General features: G+C 35.0%; 1 pseudogene; it reads left to right on the plus strand.

Annotated features, from left to right (window-relative positions):
- The first annotated feature begins 502 nt into the window (after nt 1–502).
- On the plus strand, nt 503–25,249 carry LOC119783152 (annotated as a pseudogene).
- Nucleotides 25,250–26,599: the final 1,350 nt, after the last annotated feature.

Consider the following 26,599-nt stretch of genomic DNA (forward strand, 5'->3'; position numbering starts at 1 on the left):
TTGAAGAAAAAGTGTTTTGAGGTGAGATATAAAAACAACAATGAAAAGGTAGGTATTAGATGTGAAAAAAGTCTCTGCTCAGCTGACAAAGCAGGATTGTACAAACTTTACAGATAAAATTGGACAGGACTGTTTAAATACATAGATACAAATTATTGTGATTATACTGTAATATTAGAGACTGTAAACATTTAAACTCTTAAAAAACCTGGACATTTTGGATTTGCTAGCATTTTTAAACATCTGTATTTTTTACTGCAGCTTTTAAGGAACAGTTTCTCATTCATGTTTATTTCAAAAAGGTAAAGGTGTTTAGGATTGTTTTTTTTATTTTTTTATTTGGAAATAATCGAAGAGGTGCTTTCTGTGTCAAAGTTCAGCCCAAGTGTTTGTCTTGCATATTTTTCCTACTTAGGTCACACTAAACATAGGACAGTCCTCACGCTGCCCTTTGGACATTCTGATTTTCTTATCTCTATATCAGAACAACATACTGCCAAAACAGATTTCAGAATATAAAGCCTAACTTCCTGTACAGCAATTGATGTCATATGATTAAACAGTATACACGAAGGAAAAGTGGTCCAGTTTTTCCTTCTTTATGTCTGATGAAACTAGAAGAAAATGATTTTTTTATACTTCATCATCATTGGAGCCATCTCAGGTGAGATTTTTTCATCTATGAAATGTTTTTTTGTTTTTTTTCTAACTTTTTAATGATATATTGACACAGGCACTACTTGAGATATTTCATAATTTTTTAGGGAAAGAAAGTAATTGTAAAACAATTTCATAGCATCATATTAACTGCAACAATATATACATAAAAAAACTAAAGTTAAAACTTTGTCTTCCTTAGAATGGGGCTAGTGAAACACAAGCATGACTGGAATTAAGCAAATATACTAGAGGCAATGTAACAGATTAAGAAAACCATGATGGGAACTTAACAAAGATAACCCAGATAATTTGTAAAACCAAAGAATGCTGTGTAACTTTATTATATTGTATTATATACATATATTATATACAGATTCCAGATGCTCTCCTGGACTCTTAAAGCCTTAAACAAAAACAAAATCCCAAAACAAAATAATCAAAACTGGGCGGGTGGGTGGTGGGTATGAAAAAAAACAGACACTAATCAGAAGGGGGAAACAGATAGACAACTATAATTATCAGATATTAATATTAGAAAATGCTGGGAAAAAAAAGAGTAGAATAATGAAACCGAATATTGTAGGGTAAGGACAGGACAACATGTTGTAAATAAGCAAAAGCCTATAAAACTATCAATGCACCAATAGAGTCATGCTAAATAGAATGGATTTTCTTTTTCTTTTCAATTCTGTGTGTATTTTGGAGGTGTAGAGAAATTAGCATTGACCCTATGCTGAATATCTTTATATAAATTTAAAAAAAATTTCCTGCAGGCTCAACAGAGGGAATTGGTGTACTACCAGATGGTCCTCTGAACGGCTCTGTTGGAGGGACAGTAATGTTCACAACAAGCTTGAATCCAACTGAAACACCTTTTCTTGCGGTCAGCTGGGAATTTGTTGGTAATCCAGCATCTAAGCCCATAATAACCTCACTGCTTGATGCAAACATAACTGCGCCAGAATACGATGGAAGGATCACCATTTTCAGATCTACTGGATCTCTGCAGCTTAGGAACCTCATGCTTAGTGACAGTGGAAAATACAGAGTCACCATTCAACCTGCTGAAGGGCTCTCAAAGATGGGAGAGACCACACTGGAAATGTATGGTGTGTAAATATTAACTGAATATTTACATCTATATTTTTAAATGTCCTTGTGTCTTCTGTTTGCACCAAGATCAAGAGCCTAGCTGCAGACCTGCACTGTCAGGACCCATCATTGCAGACCTGCCAGTGAGGTCTTCTGTGCTGTTAGAACCGGAAGCATATTCAAAGCCTTTCGAAGTGAAGTAAAATGAAAGCTAGTATACTGTAAATATTTTACATTCCTGCGTTTATTCTCTGGCTCTTCGTAATAAAAAATATATTTGTCTATTCATATGTTTATTTTCTCCCAGGGAATTTCTGAATACCTAGATACATGGCCAAAATACCCAATAACTTCTGGTCTTTTTTCCTACAACACCAGTAGACACAAAATTAACTTTTAAAAATCTGTTTATTATACTTTAGTGAAAGTGTTTTTATTGTCTAAACAGCAGATTTCACATCATCACCTGCAGCATTTAACTTTCTGCGAAGTGTCAGCGGTAGTCACAATTGAAACATGGGTCTATGAGAGACAGATAATGTTGTAATAAGTAAAAGAAAACCACCCAAATATTATATGATAAAACACAGTTTTCTTGGTCTTTATCAAGACCTTGTAAATGTATGGAAAAGGTGAAAAAATAGGACTTCTTCTACTAATAAAATCAGGCAGCACATATACGCTACGTGCTATTCCTAAGAGCTCTGGATACAACATCCGGAATAAACTTAAGGTCCTGACAATACAGGAGACGCCAATTATAAATGTCTGCAACAAAGCGTCCCGACAGTGTAGGTCTCCAGCCAGACCCTTCTCACTATGATGTTAGGTACAGGTAGGTCTGGTGCATAATAATAATAGCATATAAATAGCTTAAATCCTGTGTTCTATGTTGTCATCAGTCCTGTTGATAGATTTTGGTGATTATTTTCACTTTGATGGTCACTTTAAATTGGAATGTTTTTCTGTTTCTACCTGCAGAACCAGTCTCTGATGTCAGAGTACTTCCACTAAGTACAGACTTGATTGAATTCAAAAACTCAGTCCATCTATCCTGCTTGTCCTCTGGAACTTCACTCTCCTTTGTCTGGATGAACAGCAGCACTGAGTTTACCCCGAGTGACAGAGTACAGATTACTAACGAAGGATCAACACTGACTATAATCAATGTGACTCGATATGAAGAAGGACCATACACTTGTTTTGTGTTTAATCCTGCCAGTTCTAACATCAGTGATCCAATAAATGTGTTTGTCAGCTGTAAGTTATTATTTTTGCTTGCTATCTATGAAAATATAGCCTAGTAGCCTAGTAAACTAGCCCTGCCCGACAGTTTGGTCTAGCCTCGATCAATGCCCCATGCCCTAGAACAGGCGGGCCAATCACAACGCAGAGATGTGTTTTGAACTCTGGATGCAAAGTGGGCAGGGTTTTGAGGGCGTGATGACAAAGCTGCGCGACGCTGGAGAAAGCACAACAAGGAAGATGGCAACAGATATTGAACAGTTCTTGTTTGACTCAGCTTTAGAATCAGTTTTGGAAGGTTTAGACTTGGGGTTTTGGTTGAAATATGAGGAGGAAGAGGCTCTACGCTCATTCATTTTTAAGAAGGACGTATTCGCCATTTTATCGACAGGCTGTTTTTTCTCAAAATTGACAGCTGTCCCGGCATGCACTGCGGCAGCAGCAGCTTTCAATGGAGCGCTCCGTTGAAAGTTAAAAGTTCTCTTTTCTGTTGCTGTTTTCCAATAAAAGTACATTTTAAGATCATTTGAGAATATTATACTTTAAAGCAGGCATCCCCAAACTCGAACCTTCCTGTGAAGTACAGCTGACTCTAATGCCAATTTTTTGTTTCATTTAGCAAAATGTTCACTTGATTTGTGTTTATCTGACTGTGTTAATTATTATTCCCCCAATAATGAAAAAAGTAATCTATTATCTAGAGACTATTAATAACAGGGGGTGAAATGCAGCTCCAGAGAGCCGGGCTAATGAAATATGCATAAGAACACCAGACATTTGTTCACTTTATCCCAGAGTGAAGTATATAATAACAACACTATAACAACATTATAATTACATCATGTCACCATTTTGTCAGCTTTTTTCCAGTAAGTTCTCTATTGGTTCTTTTAGTTACTTTACATACGTTATCCAGTAGTCCTTTGTAGATTTTGTAAATAAACACTGCATGAATGCATATGAATAACATGAGTATATTGTTGCATAGTTTCTTAATAACCACACATTATGTTTGTTTGTTTATGTTTACCCTCAGATGGACCAGACAATGTACAAACAAAAGTGTATCCATCAAAGCAACATCATAAACAAGGGTCAGACATCAGTCTGATCTGCCTCACTGAGTCTCAACCCCCTCCTGATGTTTTGTGGTTTCTGGATGGGAAGCAGCTGCCCAGTAGTGATCAATTTCTCCAATTCATAAACATTCAGATGAGTCAGAGCGGGAACTATAGCTGCGAAGCCTTTAACAGCAAAACTGGGAGGTCTCAAAAATCAATACCTTTCCCTATTTTTGTGCATGGTAGGTTTAAACATTCATTTAGAAGCTTTATGTTTTAAATCCTTTCCTATTTCATATGTCAGAACAATTGCTTCAATCTGAGTATATGCTCTTTAAAAAGTATAAGCATGACAGAACAACCAATTGTATGCTTTAGTTTAATTACTGCAATGTTTGTGATATTTTTAGAATCGGTAGAAAACAGTATGAATTGCAAATGGATATAAATGAGCCCTATCACTTTTAACTTGCTTTTAAGGAGAAAAAATGTGATAAGATAGTTTGAACCACTAATCTTAAAAAAATTTTTTAAACTAGCATTTTTATAGATATACATGATGTATGTCTTTGGGGATTCTTCAGTTTTGCGATGTGTTATGTGATTTAGGAAGACGTCATTCTTTTTCTACCCACAGAGCCTGTCTTTAATGTCAAAGTTACTCAAGAGAATGCCCACCTGATTGAGTACAATGACTCTGTCAGCTTCTTCTGCTCATCATCTGGATCATCCCTCTCCTTCCTCTGGAAGAAAGACAGCTCTCAGGTTACAGCCAATAACAGAGTTCAGATTACTGATGGAGGATCCACTCTGACTATAGTCAATGTGACCAGATATGATGAGGGATCATATCGCTGTCATGTGTTCAATCCTGTCAGTAATGCCAGCAGTGATCCAGCATACCTCTCTGTCAGTTGTAAGTTTTTTATACACATAATGATTTGGCAAAATAAACTTTTGATGCTATTTCTACCTAGTTTTAAAAAATATATGCTACAAAAAGTTTATATTTTCTTGGTAATAAATGTATTATGTATACATTGCAGTTAGTGTGTAACTATTTGGCTCTGCTGTCAACCATATCTGATTATACTTATTAAGTTCTCCACTGAATATATACTTCTATCCTGTATGTTTAAAAAAAATCATCTACTACTGCATCCATGATACTTCAGAGCTTTAGCTTTAACGGATGAAGTTACTGTTAAAACAACAATGGGACTTTAAGCCTCTAGAGGCACTGGATCAAGGTTTATTTCCCCTGAAAGCAACTGGCAACAAGGCACTGTGGCAAAATACATAAGACATAAGGCATAATGACATAAGACAAGACTACATTTTACCTCTCTTAGGTTAAATCTGAGAACCTAATATATGTCTGATCAGGTGAGTTTCCTATCCGTTTTGCTGCCTAATAACTTTAAGCTAAGTTACCTCTCCTGCTTATAAGGAACTCAGACTATCGTAAACTCTTGGTCACTTATTCAATAATAATGACTTATTCAATAATTAATCCTATCCCCTCAAGACCAGCCCACACAGAGCATTAACATGCACCAAGTGCTGTTTATTGACCTGAAAGATTATTTCACACATCTGAACTTAATGTAATACTTATGTCAAAGTTTACACTGTGATCCTTTAAAGTTTTGCTTGACTTTGAGGCAACTACTTATGAGGTTATGTGTAATATACATAAAGCTAAACGTTCTCTGTAATTGCAGATGGACCAGAAAACGTAACATTAAAGGTTGATCCAGCATCTCAAAAACATTATGAGGAAGGTTCCGACATCTCCTTGTCCTGTTCGGCTGACTCCAGACCTCCTGCAACGTTTTATTGGCTTCTGAATGGAAACTTTCTGCCTGATTCTGGTTCTGAGCTCAAATTCATCAATGTTCAGAAGAATCAGAGTGGAAACTATAGCTGTCAGGCTTTTAACAGCAGAACTTCAGTATATCAGACATCTCAACTTTCTATTATCTCTATAGTGGGTAAGTAAAAAAAAAAAAAAAGATGTAACATCAAAACATAACATACAAAGGAACAGAAGTCTTTAAAATGATTCTATCTTTAACAAGTTTAGATACATTTAAGATTTTGAGCTGGTAAAATATGGCTAGCTAATTATGGGTTTCTGTTGGTCTATTGACAAAAAGAAGATAAAAAAAACTGACAGCAAAATAGGTGTATAAATCAATAAATCAATGAAATTTAATGATTTATTTGTGTTTGGTTGTCCACACTAAAAACACAAAACACAGGAGCTTTCATGTCATCTTAAATATTAAAAAATATACATATAAACACATCTGCCCCTTGAACCATTAATGCTCTTATTTAAGTTCTGTTGTTAACCAAAGCAGTTATTCAAAACACATTTATCTCTAGGACACAGAGACACTTGTTCCTGAACAGTGATTGTTGGATATGAAAGAAGTCCTTCAACCAGACTTTAGGATTTTTAAAGATGTTGACGTTTGATATCTGAGCTCATTTCTGTTGATTTTTTTCTGACGTCACACAAAAAAGCCACATTTTTTAGGTATTGCCTTTAAGTACATCCCTACTTGAAGTCAGGAGTGGCGACCTAATGGTTGGGTAATAGGGAACCATGAGGTTGTGAGTTTGAAACCCACTCCCACATACTGCCACTCTGGGTGTCTGAGCAGGACCCTTAACCCCACACTGCTCCCCTGGCGATGTAAATGGCAGCCCACTGCTCCCCAAGGGGATGGGTTAAATGCAGAGAGTGAATTTCGTTGCTCTGTACTTGTGACAGTGTAATGACAACAAAAAATGTCAAAAAGAAAAAAAAAACTTGTACCATAGGTTACCTTAGGTTGTTTTCACACTGCAAGTATTGATGCCCAATTTAGATTTTTTGCTGTAATACATATTTTCTGAGTGATAGTTCCGAATACTTATATGGGGTACCATCAGATTTCAGTCTTAACATTTCAAAGCCCCAATGTGACAATGATCAGAAGGACAGAGTGGATGTCAGACAGCAGTGCACTGTTTAAGCAGCTCATAACAGACGCTGGCATCTCTGTGTTATTACCAGTTTTTAAAAATTGGGAGCCAAAAATATTCCAATCACATCATAACAAGACAAAGAAAGCTGAGAAAAGAGATACGAAAATGGAATATAAAGATTACAGTTATCTGGATGTTTTTGTTATTCCAGTTGATTTGATCACCAAAAGTAAAATGTTCTACACAGCAGTAGCATTACTGTATCGTTAAAGAAAGCATACTTAAATTAGATTAATAGGATAAATAGTATTATCAAATTTCTGACTTGAGAAGGAAAATATTAGGAACTGCAGTCTAAATGGTGAATCATTTGTTTGTTTTCCAAATTAAAAGCACTCATCTTAAAGCAATGTTTATGCCACTTATTTCTTCTGGTGCCCATTTTAGGTGTACCCTCATTTTGTATTTACTATATGCATACATTGTTGGTTTGCACTTATTGTAAATTAAATCCCAATCAGAATATTGGTTTCTAGGGGCTACATTTTAAATTTGTGTATTTATATCTAAATATTCTTGACAATAAATTATGTTTTCTTGGTTATTATTCATTTTATTATAGCTCTGTTTTCTCTTCAATGCTTGCTGACAAGTACCCTCAGAGCAACCTTTTGCTATTTAATTTTGAGGATAAGAAATATTTTAAACACATTTCTTATTTTGGTTTTCTGTCTCATTGTTTTTCTTAAGATGCTGGAGGTCTGTCAAATGGTGCAATTGCTGGAATAGTACTTGCATGCTTGATAAGTGTTGTTCTTGGAACTGCTGGAGGGTTCTTCCTTCACAAGAAAATGTAAGTTTCATATTGTCTTTTAGTAGAAGACAAGGTCAAGTTAGCTAATTAGGATATCAATACATGTTATAATCTGGAGGCAGTGTTTTTTTCCATTTCTTGCATCTTTTTACCCCTTTTTTTCTATTATTTTTATCATGAGTTCACTGAGCACTTTTGCACTAAACATAAGCAGGTGCAGTGCTACCCATTAGGTTTAACAGGGGGACACTTTTTTTGTCAGGTTACATTTTTTTTCTTTTCAGTAATAAAAAATATGTAGAAGGGGATGGAAGACGAAAAACATTTACTTTTTTTATGGGTTTTTACATTTACCCTAAAATATGTGTTTTTGTTTTTCACCAACAGCAACCAATTTATGCATATGTGTAAAAGGCGTTGAATTTCAACTTGTCCTTATTTTCTTTATTTTTTCATATTCTTTTTAAAACCAAATAAACCAAATATGTGTCCCTATTTTTTAATGTTATGGACAGCAGTTAAATAATACAGCACTGTTGTTAAATTCTTCCATGATCCTCTGAAAAAAAATTAATGTCCCAAAACCTAGACTGTTACTTGTGTGGTAAAAAAAATCAATTTACTATCACATCCCCTTTCTAGTTAATTATTAGTGCCGATTTTTAATTATTTACCTTTAAAAATGTTCTTTCTAGCAGAGAACTTCCTCTTATCTTACTGATGCCTCAGAAGCTATTTTCCAGTTTTAAATATTTGGTAAGAGGCCAGACTCTTTTGAACTCAAGGTTATTTCATCAAATGCTTCAGTTTGTGAGACACTGTCTGTTTTGTCCCTGTAATTCTTAAGTAGTGAAATCCTGTGTGACCAGACTATGCATGAATATTGGCCACTGTCTATTTTCTCCTTTGCAAGGGCAGATATGAAATAAATACTGGCATGAATGAGAAACACCAGATCTCAAATTCTTGTTAAATAAGATTTAGACATTTTTTTTCAATCAACACGAGTAACACATGGGACAAGTTTATGGATAAATAGACTAATCTGCCCAAAGATCATTATTTCAAAAGTCTTTGTCTTTATCCTTTCTCTGTCAAACTTTATGTTTTTCTTAGAGGTCAAAGATTTCCTCCATGTATGCATCATGTGAAAGTTTAACTTTTGCAATCAGGTTCTGCAATGCACATTTATATCAATATCAGGAACCAGTTTAAGGTCCAGCAATCATACCAAAGATTATTTTTAGTGTCTTCTACTGGCATCTCACTGTTTGCTATTCTTTTGATCTGCTGCTTATGGTCAGCCTATGATAATATAGTAGCTATTTTCTAATGTGCAGTATTTAGAGACTATTTTTGTTTACTGGAAAGTCTGACGTCTAATATCTTTATGAGCTCTTTAAATCCCTTACCAGACAGATGCTTAAAGTCTGGGTTTGTTGGCTGTTCTAATCTTAACATGGTTTTCATTCTTAATAGTCAGAAATACACCATAATTAAGGTTTAAATGGGGTAAAAGCTACCTCAAGCTAAACACAAGATATTGATAATGATATCTCGTGTTTAGCTTGAGGATATCTCGATAATGAAACCAGACATATCACATGACCTCTCATGTGATATGCCTGGTTTTCAATTGATTTGGAATAAATTTACTGCATAGGTGTCCAAAATTTTGTCTTCAACAAAAAAAAAAAAAAAATGTTTTGGGAATTTACTCTCCTCCCTTAGTTTGTTTTTCTTCTAGTAAATGTGAACATACCTTTTAGTTTTTACTTGTTCAAATATTTTTTATCTCTTACAAAGTATATCTACTGATTCATTGTATATTAACTTAAATTTTTCTTTTTCTATATTTCCAAATCAGCACTCATTCAGGTACGTATATATTTACTGTCTACTAAAGAGAACGTCTTGCTCGGATTTGATATTCCTGTTGTCTGTCCTTTTGTATCATATATCTATAGAAATGCTGCTCTAACGCCTCTCCAGCATTTTCTGCAGCCAAAAAGTTGTTTTTAATTTCAAGATCCTAATGTATATAAGAAAAGTATACTTTCTTTCAGTTTTAGGGTTTAATGCAACATGACGAGATAAAATAAGCAGTTATTTACAGGATGGATATACAATTAAGACTTATTCCAGTAAGTTAAAATTTGTCTAAATTTTGGAAATATACCAGTGTTTTAACCAAAGTATTAGTCTGACTTGCGAGATATGAGACGATTGTTCAGGTCAGGCATGCATGTGGCCTTGTTTTTACAAGTAACTATGACACAGTTTAATTTTGACATAGGACAGTGTCTGACTCAGTGTAGCAGAAAAAAATCAGTTGTTGTGGAGAATTGTGTCGGAATGGCGAGTGGGAAAGAACAGGAGTTGGAAGACGCACCAGCAGCACTTTATAGTTCTGCTGTATGGGACCACTTTGCATTTAGAGTGACCTACAATGACGGCGGAAAGAAAGTTGTGGATAAAAGTACAACAGTGTGCGAGCATTGTGCAACACGTTTTGTTTATGCTAACAGCAACATGACGAACATGTCATCCTAACCCCGAAATCCCACATACTCCGTCAGCGCTCCGCTCCGCTGCGCTCTGCCCCACTCCGCTCTGAGTTCCTTGTAGATCGTAGAGGGCATGCGTGAGATGATTAAATTCAAAGCAGCAAAACATGCGGAAATGATCTAGGGTTTCCGCGGATCATTAAAAATAATTACAATTCATTATTTTTTTTTTTTTCATTAATTTCATTAATTTTTATAATTTTATTAACTTTTTATTTTTTGGTGTAACAATAAACATATACCGAACCAAACCGAAAACCGTGACCACGAAACCGTGAACCGAACCGAACCGTGGATTTTGTGAACCGTTTCACCCCTAATAGAATGTTAAGTAGTCTTGAGTAATAGCCTCAAGTAAAATCCAGGCTACTTTTTCTACTTTGCTAAAGTCTTTATTAAAATGTATTGTGTAATTGACAAAAAATATCATGGTATATCATTTTTATATTAGACGAAGCAGCATCCCCAAGTTTGAATTATTGTATTGGGACTTTTGTTGTTTTAGAAAAGTCAACATAGTTCATACTTATGGGCAACACAGTTCAGAATAAATTTACAAATAATAATAAATAATAGTAATGATTAAAAAATGCATAACATAAGCAGTATGTTGTACTCTTTAACCCTTCGACAAAACCCTTCATCAAAGGTACAATCAACACTTTTCCGACTTTTATCAAGCAATATTTGATAACCTTTCCTTTTCTTCCTTTAAATTCACAAGGATGCAATATACCATTTTGCTCAAAACAAAAACTTTAAATAAAAAATGTTTGTGGCTGTAGCTTGAAAGCTCTTTAAAAGTTTCAGCTCAATTTATACTTTCAATCATCGCTGTATGAAAAGTGTCTGCACTGTTTTCCAGAACCAGAGCAAATTTATGATAAGGATCTACCACAACTGTAAGATGATATGAAATCTTCAAGTTTTCTTTACCTAAAAAGGTCAGTTCCAATGTCTTGGTCCAAATTATTAGTAGAATAGTTACACCCTGATCATTCCTCCGATGCTATTTTCATTATTATTATTTTTTTCCTTTTTTCTTATTATCTTTCAGGTTATCAGAAATTAACAAGCCAAGGCAGTTTACTAATACAAACCCATCCTGACTCAGCCTGCTCTTTAAGGTCAAAGACTTACAGTAAACCACTACACCACAGAGGAAGCTACCTTCTGGAAAAGAACATAAATATTGTGTCGTAAATATTTTTGCCAAAGCTGTAAAACTATCTGTTGTATTTTGGTTAAGCATGTTTACACTCTTATAAATTGGTTTAACATATCTGACTAAAATTGTTTTTAAGATATTTGATTTGACTGCGTAATCAAAATAATTGCGTGATCAAATAATTTTTATTTCTAATTCTATCCTACAACAAATGTACATGACCTGTTGGTTTATTTTTATCATGTGACTTTTTGCCCTACAGTAAATGCAAAACAGTTTCCTTATTGCTCCACTGAACTTCTCCCTGGTGCCTCATATATTAAGTTTTATTATTTTGTTGCTCTTCGTGATATGATTGACCTTCCGTGTTAGAGAAAATTACCTCTCAGTCCAAATTTGAAAACATTAATATTTTGTAAAGTCTTACTGAACTGAATACATGATATATTAGTTCGAACAATCACTTTTGATAAGAATATTTCCTGTTCACAGTATTGTACTCCAGTTAAACCATTTCTTGGTAAAGACAGTGTGTCACTGCAGTTGTAAGATCATTTTTTTGCTTTTCTTTTACAAAATAAACAAAAATCTTTATTATTACAACTATTTATGAGGATTAAGTCTTTTTCCTCCTTTTTTCTAGCTCATGTAACTTATGACTGAACTACGCCTTTGCTAATTATTCAATAATTAAAACAACAAACAGAACAAACAGGGAGCCTGTGTTCATTATCTGTCAAATATCCCCTTTCAGTGGTGAAATGCTGTTACAGCAGCTTAAAACTGACATTTTACTGTCGTTGTCACCTAGGTAAAAACAAAGCTGATGATTTGACATCTGAATCATCAATCATATCAACCTGTTTATCAGAGTATTCCATATACAGTCATTATAACTTTAATAACTTTAATGTCTGGTTCTTTATGACTTGATGGTATTTAAGCACTGTAGAAACCAAATGCTGAGTCCAAAGTTTACTAAACTAAATGACTGGTGCCATAATTATGAAAAATAATCTAATCTGACTGAACCCATACCTCAGTGATGTGGATGTAAATGAATGTTTTATGTTTAAAAAAGATGAAGTCACATGTAGGAGGTATGAGGCTTCTTGTTATGGCTCTGTGATATTGCACATGTCATTTATTTCTCCATTTTGATTGAGTTGCATATATAAATATAAAAAGCTCAGAAATAAAATCAGTGAACAAAAAGATGTGTGGCACTTTTAGAAAGTCTTAGTTTCAGGTTTGATCAGTGGTCATCAGGCCCTTTTTGATGTACAGAAAATAACCCAAATAATATAACTGACCTCCACCTCCTGAGGAGGCTGAGGTTCTTTGGAGTGAGCAGGCCCCTGCTTAAAACCTTCTATAACTCTGTGGTGGCATCAGCCCTCCTTTACGCTTTTGTCTGCTGGGCCCCTGGCATCGCAAAGCAGGACAGAATGAGACTGAACAAGCTGGTGAGATAGGCTGCACTCTGGACTCAGTGGAGGAAGTGGCTGAGAGGAGGGTGCTGTGTAAGCTTACATCCATCATGGACAACACCTACCACCCTCTGCACCAGACTTTAGAGGAGCTGAGCAGTTTCTCTTAGTGAAAGACTTTTACACCCTGTTTGTAAAAAAGGAGCGCTACCGCAGATCATTCATCCCTGCTGCAACTAGACTCTGTAATGCAACACTACAACAGCAATAACTTGAGCAATGTATAACTTTCAATTGCTATATATATATATATATATATATAAATACCCATGTAAACACCCTGTTCAATAACCCTGTATGATGATCCTACTTTAAAAGAAAAAAAAAAAGCTTTCATATGTGGACGCACTGTATATACTGTATATATCCCATGCACCTTTTACTTCCTTTGGCACATTCCTCTTCTTTGACTATTTGATCTGATGTAACAAGTAAATTTCTCCACTGTGAGATCAATAAAGTCAATCAATCAAATTTTAATCTGCCTTTCTGGTTTATTTGACAGAGCTTATGTGTTACAATTGGTTATCTAAATGTATCTGTACCTGTGATGGTAATGCTAAAAACCAACCATAGGCAAGCACAGGTTCATTTTTATTTTTCTGTGACTTGAAGTACTCCTACTGGTTTGCCATATAGTAACCATGCTTCTTTCTTCAAATTTATGGCACTGTGTCAAACTTTATAGGGCACTCAGTTAAATAATGTGAAATTTCAAGCCAAAAGTGTTACTCTTAACTCTTAAAACCCACCTGGTCGCCAATGGTTTACAACTAACAACTCAGATGCATTAAAATTATAATGGTAAATTTTTTATTAATATAGACATGTTAGACATCCTTAGAAATAACAAATGTAATACAATGAGACATGTATATTCTCAAGCATCTCTTTATTACTGCTGTTCAAAAAGACCTATTATTTTCAAGAAGAAAAAAACACTTTGAGTCATGTTTGCACTGTTGAAGTGTAGGCTGTGTTTTAGTCACACTATTTCATTTATATTTTCAGAAAAAAGAAGGTGTTAGCTTTCAAATTATGTATCGTACACATAATTTGGGCTTACAGTTCCTTGGTTATTTGCTTTTCCATTTGGGTATGCAAAATAGGTGAGGGTTACGGAAAATTATGTGGGTTTTAAGAGGATTTATTGTCTTAATTTTCAAATACAAAAAAATGTGATTCTCCTAAAGCCCTTTCTGTTAAATAAATGCATATATTCACACATCCATGCTCTCTAAATGAAATATATGGTTTCAGCATGATACAAATAACTTTCTCTTCTACCCCACAAAACACAAAGACTAGTTCTGAAAGAGGATGAACTCTCTATTTATTTATTATCTTTAATATTAGTATATTGATGTGATTGGTTTATCGAATGGAATTCACAACTGGCTGCTTCACTGCTCTTGCTAACGCAGTGTCAATAGTGGATACTATGCAAATCCACTGCTTTTGCCACGAACCATGTGAAAAGTTTGCATGTTCAACTGAGAAATGCAAACTACAAACAGGTATGAGCCAGGATTTGACTATTTCTGGACTCATATTTTTACAAAATATGAGAGTGCAGAAACACAATTTGCCTACATAAACCAACATACCAATAGTTTAAGGAAGCAGTGTTTGTATTGGCAAAGCTTTTGTTATTGATTTACTTTTAAACATCCACAGAACCAGTCACACTAGCTGCGAACAGCATAGATGAGAGGGAAAGGTGAGAGGGATCAGCCGCCATCTTCCCTGTAGGCCTCAGAGTCCTGGAGGCATACAGATCCTGGAGATATGGAAGATTGCTGCCAATCACCTTCTCTGCAGACTGGATGACAAGCTGCAGTCTGCCCTTGTCCTTGGCTGTGGCACCAGTTGCTGATGGAGGAGGTGAGGATTGACTCAATAAAGGAAGAGTAGAAGTGCACCATAATTGTCCTTGGCAGGTTGAAAATTTTCAGCTGCCGCAGGAAGAACATCCTCTGCTGGGTTTCTTGGTGAGAGAGTTGATGTTCAGCTCCCATTTTATGTCCGGTTAGATGATAGTTCCCAGGAAGCGGGAAGACTCAACAATGTCAACTACGGATTCACAGAGGGTGATGGCGATAGCTGGGGTTGAGTACTTCCTGAAGTCCATAACAATCTCCAGTGTTTTTAGAACGTTGAGCTCCAGGTTGTTCTCCCTGCACCAGGTCACCGGATGGTAAACCTCCAAGTTCTAGGCGGACTCGTCACCATCAGAGATAAGTCCGATGACAGTGGTGTTGACCTGGAACTTCAGAAGCCTGACTGGATGCAGCTGTTGTTGTAAAGGGAGAGAAAAGCAGAGGAGAAAGAACACAGCCCAGGAGGGAACCATTGCTGATGAGCTGTGAGTTGGAAACATGTTATCCCAGCTTCACATGCAGTTTCCTGTCAGACAGGAAGTGTGTAATCCACCTGCAGGTGGAGTCACACACACTTAGCTTGGAGAGTTTCTCCTGAAGCAGAGCTGGGATGAGGTGTTGAAAGCAGAGCTGAAATCCAAAAACAGGATCCTGGAGTAGATACCTGCAGAATCATGGTGCTGATGGATGTAACAGACGGATAAGTGGACAGTGTCATCTGCAGACCTGTTGGCTCTGTAGGTAAACTGTAGAAGTTCCAGGAGGGGGTCAGTGATCTCTTGCAGGTGTGAAAGCATAATGCATTCAAAAGTTTTCATAACCACAGAGGTCAGGGCGATGGGCTTTGAGTCCTGTGGACCTTTGCTTCTTGGGAACAGGAATAATAGTGAAGGATTTGAAGCACTGTTTACTCTTTTGGTCTCATACACAAAATATTTTGTAAAATAATTTACTAGTTGGAATCAGTCCTAAAATATTATTGAATTTAACATATTCTCTAGACCACATTGTAATTACAAAGGACAATAGTTAAAGCATATTTGACTATTTGCTTTCACAACATATTGTTTGAATTTTCACTATTTAGAAGTGCTAAAATCCCACTTTAATTTCAGAATTCTGACTTTTTTTCTCACAATTCTGACTGTAATCTCAGACCGACTGAACCTGACCCGCTGATGGTAACCTGGACACAGGCGGCGCTGTGCTTCCCCCCACCTGCCTTACCGGCCCTCAGCACCCCTCCTCCGGCAGAGGACGGGCGGCTCATGGCACTACGTATGCTGAGGACGGGTCCAGTTAGCGGCCCAGCAGTCAACACTTCATATCCCCCCACCCCCCGCCCCAAACTTTTCTGTACGTCCATTTCATCCACAGAACTATCATTATTCATCTATCACCATCACGGTCTGGTTCTGTTAAGTTTTACTTTGCTCTATGTTTTCTAGTTTTATTGGTTTAATTCCTATTTTGTTGTATTTTCTGGATATATTTGAGTTCTAAGGTTTTTATATTTTTGCCCTCTGTTGCCCTCTTGTCTTGGCCTTCTTTTCCCTAGCTCCTTCCCAGACTACATTGTTCACACTTTCCCCCAATCTGCTCTCCTCTCTTTGTTCAGTCTCCCATAAATACACACGTGCAGTTCCTCAGTGCTGGTTCCTCGTCTTACTCTGTCCTACCTCGTCTCACCTTGGCTCCTCGTGATTATTTTCCCCTCATGTCTCCTTGGTTCCGGTTTGTGTTACATTTTAAGTTGGATTTTTGCCTCAATTGTTTGTGTTTATTAATTAAACTTCAAGAAATCACTTCAGCCTCTCTGCTTCTGCATTTGGGTCCTCCATACCACAACCAAACCTTGACAATGACAAGGTAAACTGGGTTTTGCATTTTATAACCCCTTTAAAGACATCATAAATGACTTTACCACAAAAAAGTCCACCGTGTGGCATTTGGAGACAAAGTCTAACCACAGTTATGTGTCATCAATGACTCATCTATAACTCATCTATGCAAAGCTGCCAGCTGACCTCTTTGCAGTGTTTAACTTTAGTCTGCACTGCCATCTATTGTAGAAGATATGTTTTCTAAAACATTAGTTGTATTCAAGTCCATGATTTGGTTAAACTCAGCTTTAATAGAAGTCTTCCTGACTAAGAGATATAATGAATTGTTGTTTGTCATAGTTTGTGTTGAGTTACGTTTTGTAGTATTAAGTAGCAATAGTAATAATAAACCTTTATCTAATCAATCATAGCAGAATAATTTTGCATATAAGATGAGATGTCTGCAAGAAAAAAGAGAAGACATCCAGTCATGCTGAGCAGCAGAATAAGGAACTGTTTTGAGATGATAAAAAGGTCACAATTAAAGGGAAGATGAACCTTACCAGTTAGGTCAGAGACTGTGATTGTAACAAGGTATTTCAATTAAATTCATTCAGTTTATTTATATAGCACCAAATTCACAACACATGTCATCTCAAGGCACTTTACAGTTCAACCAGATCATACAGTCAAATTGATTCAAAGTTTTCTATCTAAGGAAAACCAGTTGATTGCATCGACTCATTGACTCAAATACAATCCCTCACACTAAGCATGCTTGTAGCGACAGTGGAGAGGAAAAACTCCCTTTTAACAGGAAGAAACCTCCAGCAGAACCAGGCTCAGTGTGAGCGGCCATCTGCCGAGGCCGACTGGGGTCCAAGGAGACAGAAGCAGAGATACAAAAAGCAGCTGTAAAAGGCGGCCTGTCCAGGAAACACACAGCCAGGCAGACGAGCTCCAAGGCAGCTCCCATGCCAGAGGACGAAGAGAGCACATCCACTCAGTCACGGTCAGAGAAACAGGACCACACTGGAAAACAGGCCGATCTCCAGCATCTATAAACAAGGGTGTTGATGGAAGCAGCACAGCTGATGTTTCTTTCCAGGATGGCGTCACAGCCAAACAGGAACAGACGATGCAAAGCTACTCTGAGGAAAAGCAGATAGAGCACAACGTTAGAGATTGAACTAACAGATTCTGCAGAATAGGAGAATAGAGAGAGAATGAAGCAGAATGATGAAATGGGGGTCCCTATGTCCTCCAGAAGTCTAAGCCTATAGCAGCATAACTATAGAGATAGCTCAGGATAACCTGAGCCACTCTAACTATAAGCTTTATCAAAAAGGAAAGTTTTAAGCCTAGCCTTAAAAGTAGACAGGGTGTCTGCCTCACGGACTAAAACTGGTAGTTGGTTTCACAGGAGAGGAGCCTGATAACTAAAAGATCTGCCTCCCATTCTACTTTTAGAAATTCTAGGAACCACTAGTAAACCTGCAGATTGAGAGCGAAGTGCTCTGTTTGGAACATAAGGAACAATCAGATCTCTGATATAAAAAGTCTAATCAGTCTAATCAGAAACAACACATCAAATCATAAAGCAGCTGAACTTCGGTATCACGGTATCACTTTAAAGAGAACGTCTACCATAATAACAAGGTATGATTCAAACAGGTTCTGCACAGTTACAGTAAATGATAAAACATTTTAAAAATCCTTTCCTGGTCTGATAAGTGTTTATTTTGTTTGTGACATTCTGATGATATGTTGATAGCTTGCATGGCAATTTAACATCAGTGTTCTGTTTTACTGCTAGTGATGATTCAGACCTATACTGATGGAAAAAACTGTGGGATATTTTCTTTCCACACTAAAAACACCAAACATGACATGTGTTGAGTGTAGCTGCTGACAAAGCTCTTTCCTTTATGACAACAGCTTAAATTCCCTCTGATAGCACTTCCAAACAGGTTAATCATATTTCAGGGTTTAGATCATCTTAAATTGGTTTCTTTTATATTAAAACATAGATTCCAGTGGCCTATTTATTAACAAGACAAGAGAGACACAATAGGATTTGGGACAACAAAAGATTGCCATCATAGTTATCATGATAATGTCAATATGGATCAAAATGTGTAAGGAATAATGTAAACATACTGTTAAATCTGTGCCCTGGAGACAAAAGGCTGCCTAACCTGGTAACAAGGTGTAAATCACTGTCAAGAAAATAGTTAATTTATCATTTATATGTGCACAAAAATCATATTTGTTAAACATAGACAGATTTTTAAGATTTATAATCCTTTTAAATAAGACACACCTCAATGTTATAATGCATTTGGCACCATATTTATTTTTCACTGCCCTGAACCTTTCCATATAAATGCCATTTTGCACCAATATAAATAAAGTGCTGCTGCACTTTGAATGGTTATGTTAATTTCACTCTTTTTTTATAACTATAAATAAAAACTAGAAATTAAAACTAGAAATAACTATGGATTTATTTATTTTTTTCTGCACTTCCTTATGTATAAATTACAGGAACACATTATTCAGTCTTATAATAATTCAGCTATTATGGCTTCCTGGCCGACTGTTTATGACTTTATTGTGTCTTAGTACTGGAAGAGCTCATGACTCACACTAAAGTTTCAAATTTCATTCAAACTGGGAAACAGCTACTGTGCTGTAGATATGTTAGATAATTTTCTCTTTAGTGACTGTAACTTTTAAGTTCTGCATTTAAATGAATGATTAAATAACTTTGATTATTCACAAATAGAATAGAAAACTAACAGATGATGTCTAGACTGATGCAAGCTTTCCATGTAAATTTTGAGCTAATTATGATCTTTGTCTGCTAATTTCAGCTTTAGCTAATATATTTTATTACATATGAATATTTAGATATGGGTAGATTAATGACATTTATGATACCTGATTCCTGAAGCATCTTAAAATCCCACAAAGCAAGCAAATGTTAATGATTACTATATGAATATCACTGAACCTGTTTGAGATATGACATTCATCTTCCTTATACTTCTGTTCTTTACGACCTCATTTAGGCCAACGGCAGTCATTGAGAGAAGGACAAAAATGAAGACAGTCTTTAAAGTCTTAGTTCTAGTTGGAACCATTGCAGGTGAGATTTTACCTCTTTAACCTATTTCCAGAGCATGTATGATGCTAAACAGAAGCAGGCATATTTCTTTACTTTTTTGGATGAAGGAAATCCGTTCTTGTGTATGTTCTTAAAAATCTAAGATCTAAGTATATGAAAAAAGTAATCTATAGATTGGTTACAATGATCTATTTATTTTGTCAAGAGTTTGGGGATTATGGCTTATAAAAAATAAGACTTTTAAGACTACATTATATATATTTCAGTGTTATTCAGTGGTTATTAGATTGAAAAATTTGAATCAATTTGACTGTATGATCTGGTTGAATTGTAAAGTGCCTTGAGATGACTTGTGTTGTGAATTGGCGCTATATAAATAAACTGAATTAAATTGAATTGAATTGAATTTGTGAAAAATGTTTTACTGTAATTGTTAAAAAAAAACAAATAGCATGAAGTTCTTTGATAGCATCTCTAAAGAGAAAACATTAAGCAATTATCAAATGTTCCAAACATTCTCACAGTTTACTGACTATTGTCACAGTTTATCATGAACTAAAAGTTACATGTGCAATATGTGATAATTCAAAGTGGCTTTCAGTGGTCATGTAACCTAGGAGATCATTTTCTGTGCTTTAACTAAACAGTTTTAAAACTGTCTCCTCAAGGTTTATCTGAAGGAGCTGGTTTGCTTGTAGATGGCCCTCTTAATGCATCAGTTGGAGGGACTGTGATGTTCAAAACAAATCTGATTACAACAGAAGAACCATTTCTTTCTGTGGTCTAGAATTTTAATGGTATAAGGCAAATAATATCCTCCCTACCTACGGCAAACATTACTGGACCAGAATATGAAGGCAGGATCTCACTCTTCAGAAATACTGGATCTCTGGAGCTAAGGAACCTGGAACACAGCGACAGTGGAGAGTACAGAGTTACCATTTCTATAGCTGGAGAACAACTACAAGGATCTACCAAACTGGACATATATGGTAGGTATCTTATTAATAACTTCATTATAAATGAATTATAATGTTTCAGTTTTTGAAAGCTTTGCTCATCAAACTTTAACCATTTTTTGTCTGCTTTGCCACTGTCATCATGTTTGCCAAATTTGTTACAAACTATCATATCGATACCATGCTGTGGTACAGTCTTTGCAAACTTAGGAATGTTTGTAAGGACAAACAATTTCAGAACCATGGAAATGTAAGCTGGTTGTTTTACTTGCAAACTTTTTTTTCAGTTTCCTTGTCTGGTAAATAGACCCTACAATGGGATAACAAAAAACATGAGGTAACAACCTCATCAAAGTGATTATTTTCAAAGTATCAGATGTGTACCTTTAATGTCTCACTATAGGTTTTATAACATTTAATTTGAAACAGATAGCTAAAAATACTAATGTTTAGAATCCCTTAAAATTTTAATATTGAAATAATCCAGTTTAAAGTAAATATTCTATACTGTTAGCTTAATGCAGAATTTTATAGAATATTTACAGTAATTCTACGTCTTTTCACCCACAGAGCCAATATCGAGGGTAACAGTGGTGCCAGAGAGTTTGAATTTAATTGAGTTCAACAGTCCTGTCAATCTGTCTTGCTCCTCCTCTGGATCCTCTCTGTCCTTTGTCTGGATGAATGGGACCTCTGAGGTTACAGCCAGTGACAGCGTTCTTATCACTGATGGAGGATCTACTGTACTCTGACTTTTCTCAATGTGTCCCGCTATGACCATGGAACATATTGGTGCCATGTTTCTAATCCAGTGTCGGAAGAGATCAGTGATCCAGTCAGTGTCTTCATCAGCTGTGAGTATAACGATTAACAAATACACACGAAATACATTCAAAATGCTGATGACGATTGTCAGTCATTCTAACAAAAAGTGAAAAACAAAAACCACTATTCTTTTATTCCAAGTTTGATGACGTTTGATGAAGTTTTGAAGCAAAAAGTCTTCAAACTTGGACAACTTACAAAAAAAGTTTTTGTTTTTGTTTTTAACTTTACATTAAAAATAGAGTTGATGGTCAGATCTAAATCCAAATGCGAAACAAAGACTTGAGAACTTAAAAAAGAAATATGCATCAATTTTTAAAGTGCAAAGTTGCATAGACAAATATACTAAAAGAGTTGCAAATGGAATTACATTTACAAGTGCAGCTTTGAAAACCTCCAAAGAGACATGCTAAAACTGAAGAATGGCTTGAAATAAAGAGATTGAAAAACATTTTTTAATGTGTGGTCTGCTGTCATGACAGATGGCCCAGAAAACCTTCAACTGAAGGCTTCTCCATCGAGAGAATACTATGAAGAAGGTTTAAATGTCCATCTGACCTGTTTGGCTGAGTCGAGACCTTTGGCCAAAATCCAGTGGTTTCTGAATGGAGATCCACTGAATGAAACTGGATCAGAGCTCAGACTGATGAACATTCAGGTGAATCAGAGTGGAAACTACAGCTGTCATGTCTTTAACAGCAACACTTTGAAAATTCAAACATGCGCTTTGGCTGTGCCAGTACTTGGTAAGTCTAGAAAATAACTTGGTGTAAAAAACATTTTTAAGATTTTTTTAGTTTACTGACTGTGTTATTTATAAGAATAAACCCCTAAATAAACAGATACATACAGAAAATCAGGGCCAATCGGGTGTAAAAGGAAAACTGATGCTGTTATGAAGTCAACGTGAATGTTGGGATGTATTAAATCTATGTAATTTTCTGGTTTGCTTCCTGCCCATCTTATCATTTAAAGGTAATACTGTTAGTGCAGATAAGCTTAAACCAACTTGCAATTACAATTTCTCTAAAGCATTTGAAAGCTGTAAAAAAGATTAATAACAAAGGACTTATTTCTAATGAACTACATGTAATAACAATCTGCTTGAGTAAATCGGCAACATGGCAAAAAGATTTATGCTTCATCAAATAAAACAGATTATAGAAATGTTTTAATTTAAATAAAAAATTAATGAAAAGTTTACACCGAATTTGAACATGGATATTTGATTGACAACCTAAAGATGTTTGTGTATTTAAAACAATATATCGACTTAGTTAACAATTAAATAAGGACAGAAGACTGAAACATGGTATCAAAATGTTAATATTTTCATTTAATATATCTCTATCTCTATCCATACATACATACATACATACATACATACATACATACATACATACATACATACATACATACATACATACATACATACATACATACATACATACATACATACATACATACATACATACATACATACATACATACATACATACATACATACATACATGCACACATTTATTTATAGATATCGACAGGTAGACAGACACTATTGTTTTGTTTTTTGTTTTTTACTGACATGTACATTTGCCTCATTTTTTTAACCCACAGCAGGTGTTTCAAATGTTTCTGTGGAATCAAACTGTGAAGACTGTGTTGAATTCACCAGCTCCATCAGTCTCTTCTGCTCTGCATCTGGGTTTTCTCCTTATTTCCTCTGGATGAACAGCAGCTCTGAGGTCACAGTCGGTGACAGAGTTGAGATCACTGATGGAGGATCTACTCTGACTATCCTCAATGTATCTCGTTCCGATCTGGACCTTCTGAGGTGCTATGTTTACAATTACTTCAGTGAAGCCTTTAGTGAGCGAGTGAATATCGCCATTAATTGTAAGTTCTGTCAATTTTGATTGGAAAAAATTCTCCTTTAGCTTATGCACATTTGAAACAGAAAGATTTATGTTTTAAATTCTGCACAATACAGATGGCCCAGAAGAAGTATTAGTGAAGACATCACCATCGTATGGGAATGTAATTGAAGGTTCAGATATTCTGTTGTCCTGCTCAGCAGACTCTAGACCTGCTGCCAGCTTTGAGTGGTTTTTTAATGAAAACCAGATCCTTCATTTTGGATCAGAACTGAACATTGTAAATGCTGGGATGAATGATGAAGGAGAATACAGTTGCAGGGCCTTTAATAACAAAACTTCAAGATATCAAACATCTCCACCCATGTATATAAATGTAGAAGGTAAGAATGAAAAGTACCATTAGACATTAAAATGTGTTTTTCATTTGGATATAAAGTTTAACGAACTTTAACTCAAAGTTTTTATTATTTTGTTTTCTTTGACCATGCTTTCACAGGAATCTTAGATGTGTAGAGATGCATTTCCTTTCAAAATGTAGATTTTACAGAAAAAACTAATATTTTTTTGTAAACTGTCTTTATTTTCTTTATTTGATTTCAGAGAATCCCTATAGAGGTCTCTCAAGTGGAGCCATTACTGGGATAGTATTGGGTTGTGTAATATTTGTTGCTGTTGTAGCAACTGGAGCTTTTCTGATTGCTCAACGAATGTGAGCCTCTTGACAATATAATGTATACATTTTCTAATATTGTTAGACCATATTTTAGCAAAAGGCCATTAAAACTATCAAGCTTGGTGTCTGACTTTTTTAACTGTTGTTTTATTTGTTTCCAATTTTTAGGAAAAAGGTCCAACCAAAGCAAGATTCGGTGAATACAAGTGAGTATAAATATGTTGTCTATCACTTGATTGAAGAGCAGTAACAGTAATTATTTTTATTCACCATTTCCTAGAAGATTGAAATAAAACCACTATTAATTCTATAACTTTCAAAATCATATCCTCCTAGTTATTAGGAGTGATATTTCAGTGTTAATTTGTCAGTCCATATGATTCATAATTTAAAATGAAATGTTTTACATGATCAGAATTAATTGCCTTTAAAATATTTCTTTTTACACTATCTGTCTTCATAAACAAAAGAAATTAAAAGCTGTTTAAAGTATATATTTTTTTTATATTTTTTACTAGGACATGAAAATGAGTATGAAATAGTAGATCATAATGGCAGAACACAAAACCAGCACCTTCCTGTACCTTCAAGGTGAGTTTGAACTTTAATTCTAAATACATTATAAAGTTATTCTTTATTGTAATCAGTTGTTGATCTGTCCTTAATCTGCAGATGATCAGAGAAGAAGAACTACGGAGCTTTTCAGGATAATTATCATTGATTATGTGTGAGTTTATTACACCTTAATAGTAGCTGCCTGTTGCGTGTCAGAACTGATGTTTTCCACAATAGTTAATCTAATTAAGACAGATCCTTTGTCCGGATATACACTTATAATCTTCATTCTGTAGGTGGCAAATATTTGGGAATGAAACTAGAGTGGTGTTCTTTAGCTAAGAACAAGGTGTAATATTGTGTCCACTCATGTCTATCTGCTAACGTGTATGATGTAATGATGTGATGTTGTGGCAGACTGGAGATGTATAAAATGCCTTTTTAACTTTTAATCTGGCGCAACTTCCTGAGAGGTGAGGGTAGCAGCTGCCTTCTGTAAACTCTAAGCAATTTCTCTGATCTAAGTAAGATTACAATTTCTATTAAAATCTGTTGTCAGGTCTCATGGTTATTTAATACATATAAGTTGTGAAGTGTTATTACATAGAGCAATTCTTTAACAAGCTCCATAATCACGGAAAAGAAGAATGCAATTTTGGTGTTGAAGCTAAATTTACAAGGGTCTGTTTTATTGTTTTCTTTTTGCAAAACAAAGTCATTTTTTTCTTTCTTATTTTTGTTTGGTTTCCAAATTTAAAAAGACTGCCCAGATAAATGTTTTCTTAAAGGATGTCATATTGATAAGCAAGAAAACCAAATATAATTTATATATTTTCAAGAAATAACACAGTTAACACATTGCTGTGATTTGCATCATCTGTAATCTCAATGTCTTGTCAACATATATTTGATTTTGAAAAAAAAAAATGTATTACTTAATATTTATAATAAAGCAGCACTGTGTAAAAATTAGCCACTAGGAATTAAGCCCCATTGTTATATTCTGGTTAGTATTTTATGTCCCTGGAGGCCACTAGCAACACTGCACTGTTCCAGAATTGAACAGTCTCCCTATATAGTGGAATCTAATAGCAGACCACTTTGGACTAGAATACTGAGAAGAAATTGAGTTGCTTTTAAAGACAAGGCCATATTCACCACACTAGATTAAATCATTAAATTCATTAAATGATTTTATATAAACATATATATATATATTTTTTATATATATAATTTTTTTTATCATATAATATAAGTTATATTTACTACAAAGAATAATATGATTACATTCAATAAATTGCACTTGTTTTTAAACCCCCATTTTTGTATTAAACATGTTTTTACTGGCTTATAAACTATCTAATCTTTCAATTTCCATTAACTATAGGTAGTAAAATCATCATATTTAACAGGCATAAAGAGTCTATATTCTATATGTTTTGATTCACATAGGGAAAAACAGTGAAATAAATGAACAATTTAATAATATTCTAGTTTATTTAATGTTACTGTAAATATTCAACATTATTTTAACGACAAGGCCAGATTCATTATATTTGTTGCCTAACCTTTTAGGTATTCATATTTTAACATGCACGTTTCATGATGCAACTTGTATTGAATAAACTACTCCAATCTCAATGTCTTGTTGAAAACAATCTTTTCACGTTATTAAAAAAATGATTAATTTCAGTGTTAAGCCCAATGATTTGCCGTAAAAATGGCAGAGTAATCAAAAATATTTTTTCACTCAATTTGGGCCCCAATTGTGTTTTGGGGTTTTTTTGGTGGGTAAGAAATATGA

This window comes from Cyprinodon tularosa, unplaced genomic scaffold, assembly GCF_016077235.1.
Source record: "Cyprinodon tularosa strain WSP-4 unplaced genomic scaffold, ASM1607723v1 ctg2, whole genome shotgun sequence".
Lineage (NCBI taxonomy): Eukaryota > Metazoa > Chordata > Actinopteri > Cyprinodontiformes > Cyprinodontidae > Cyprinodon > Cyprinodon tularosa.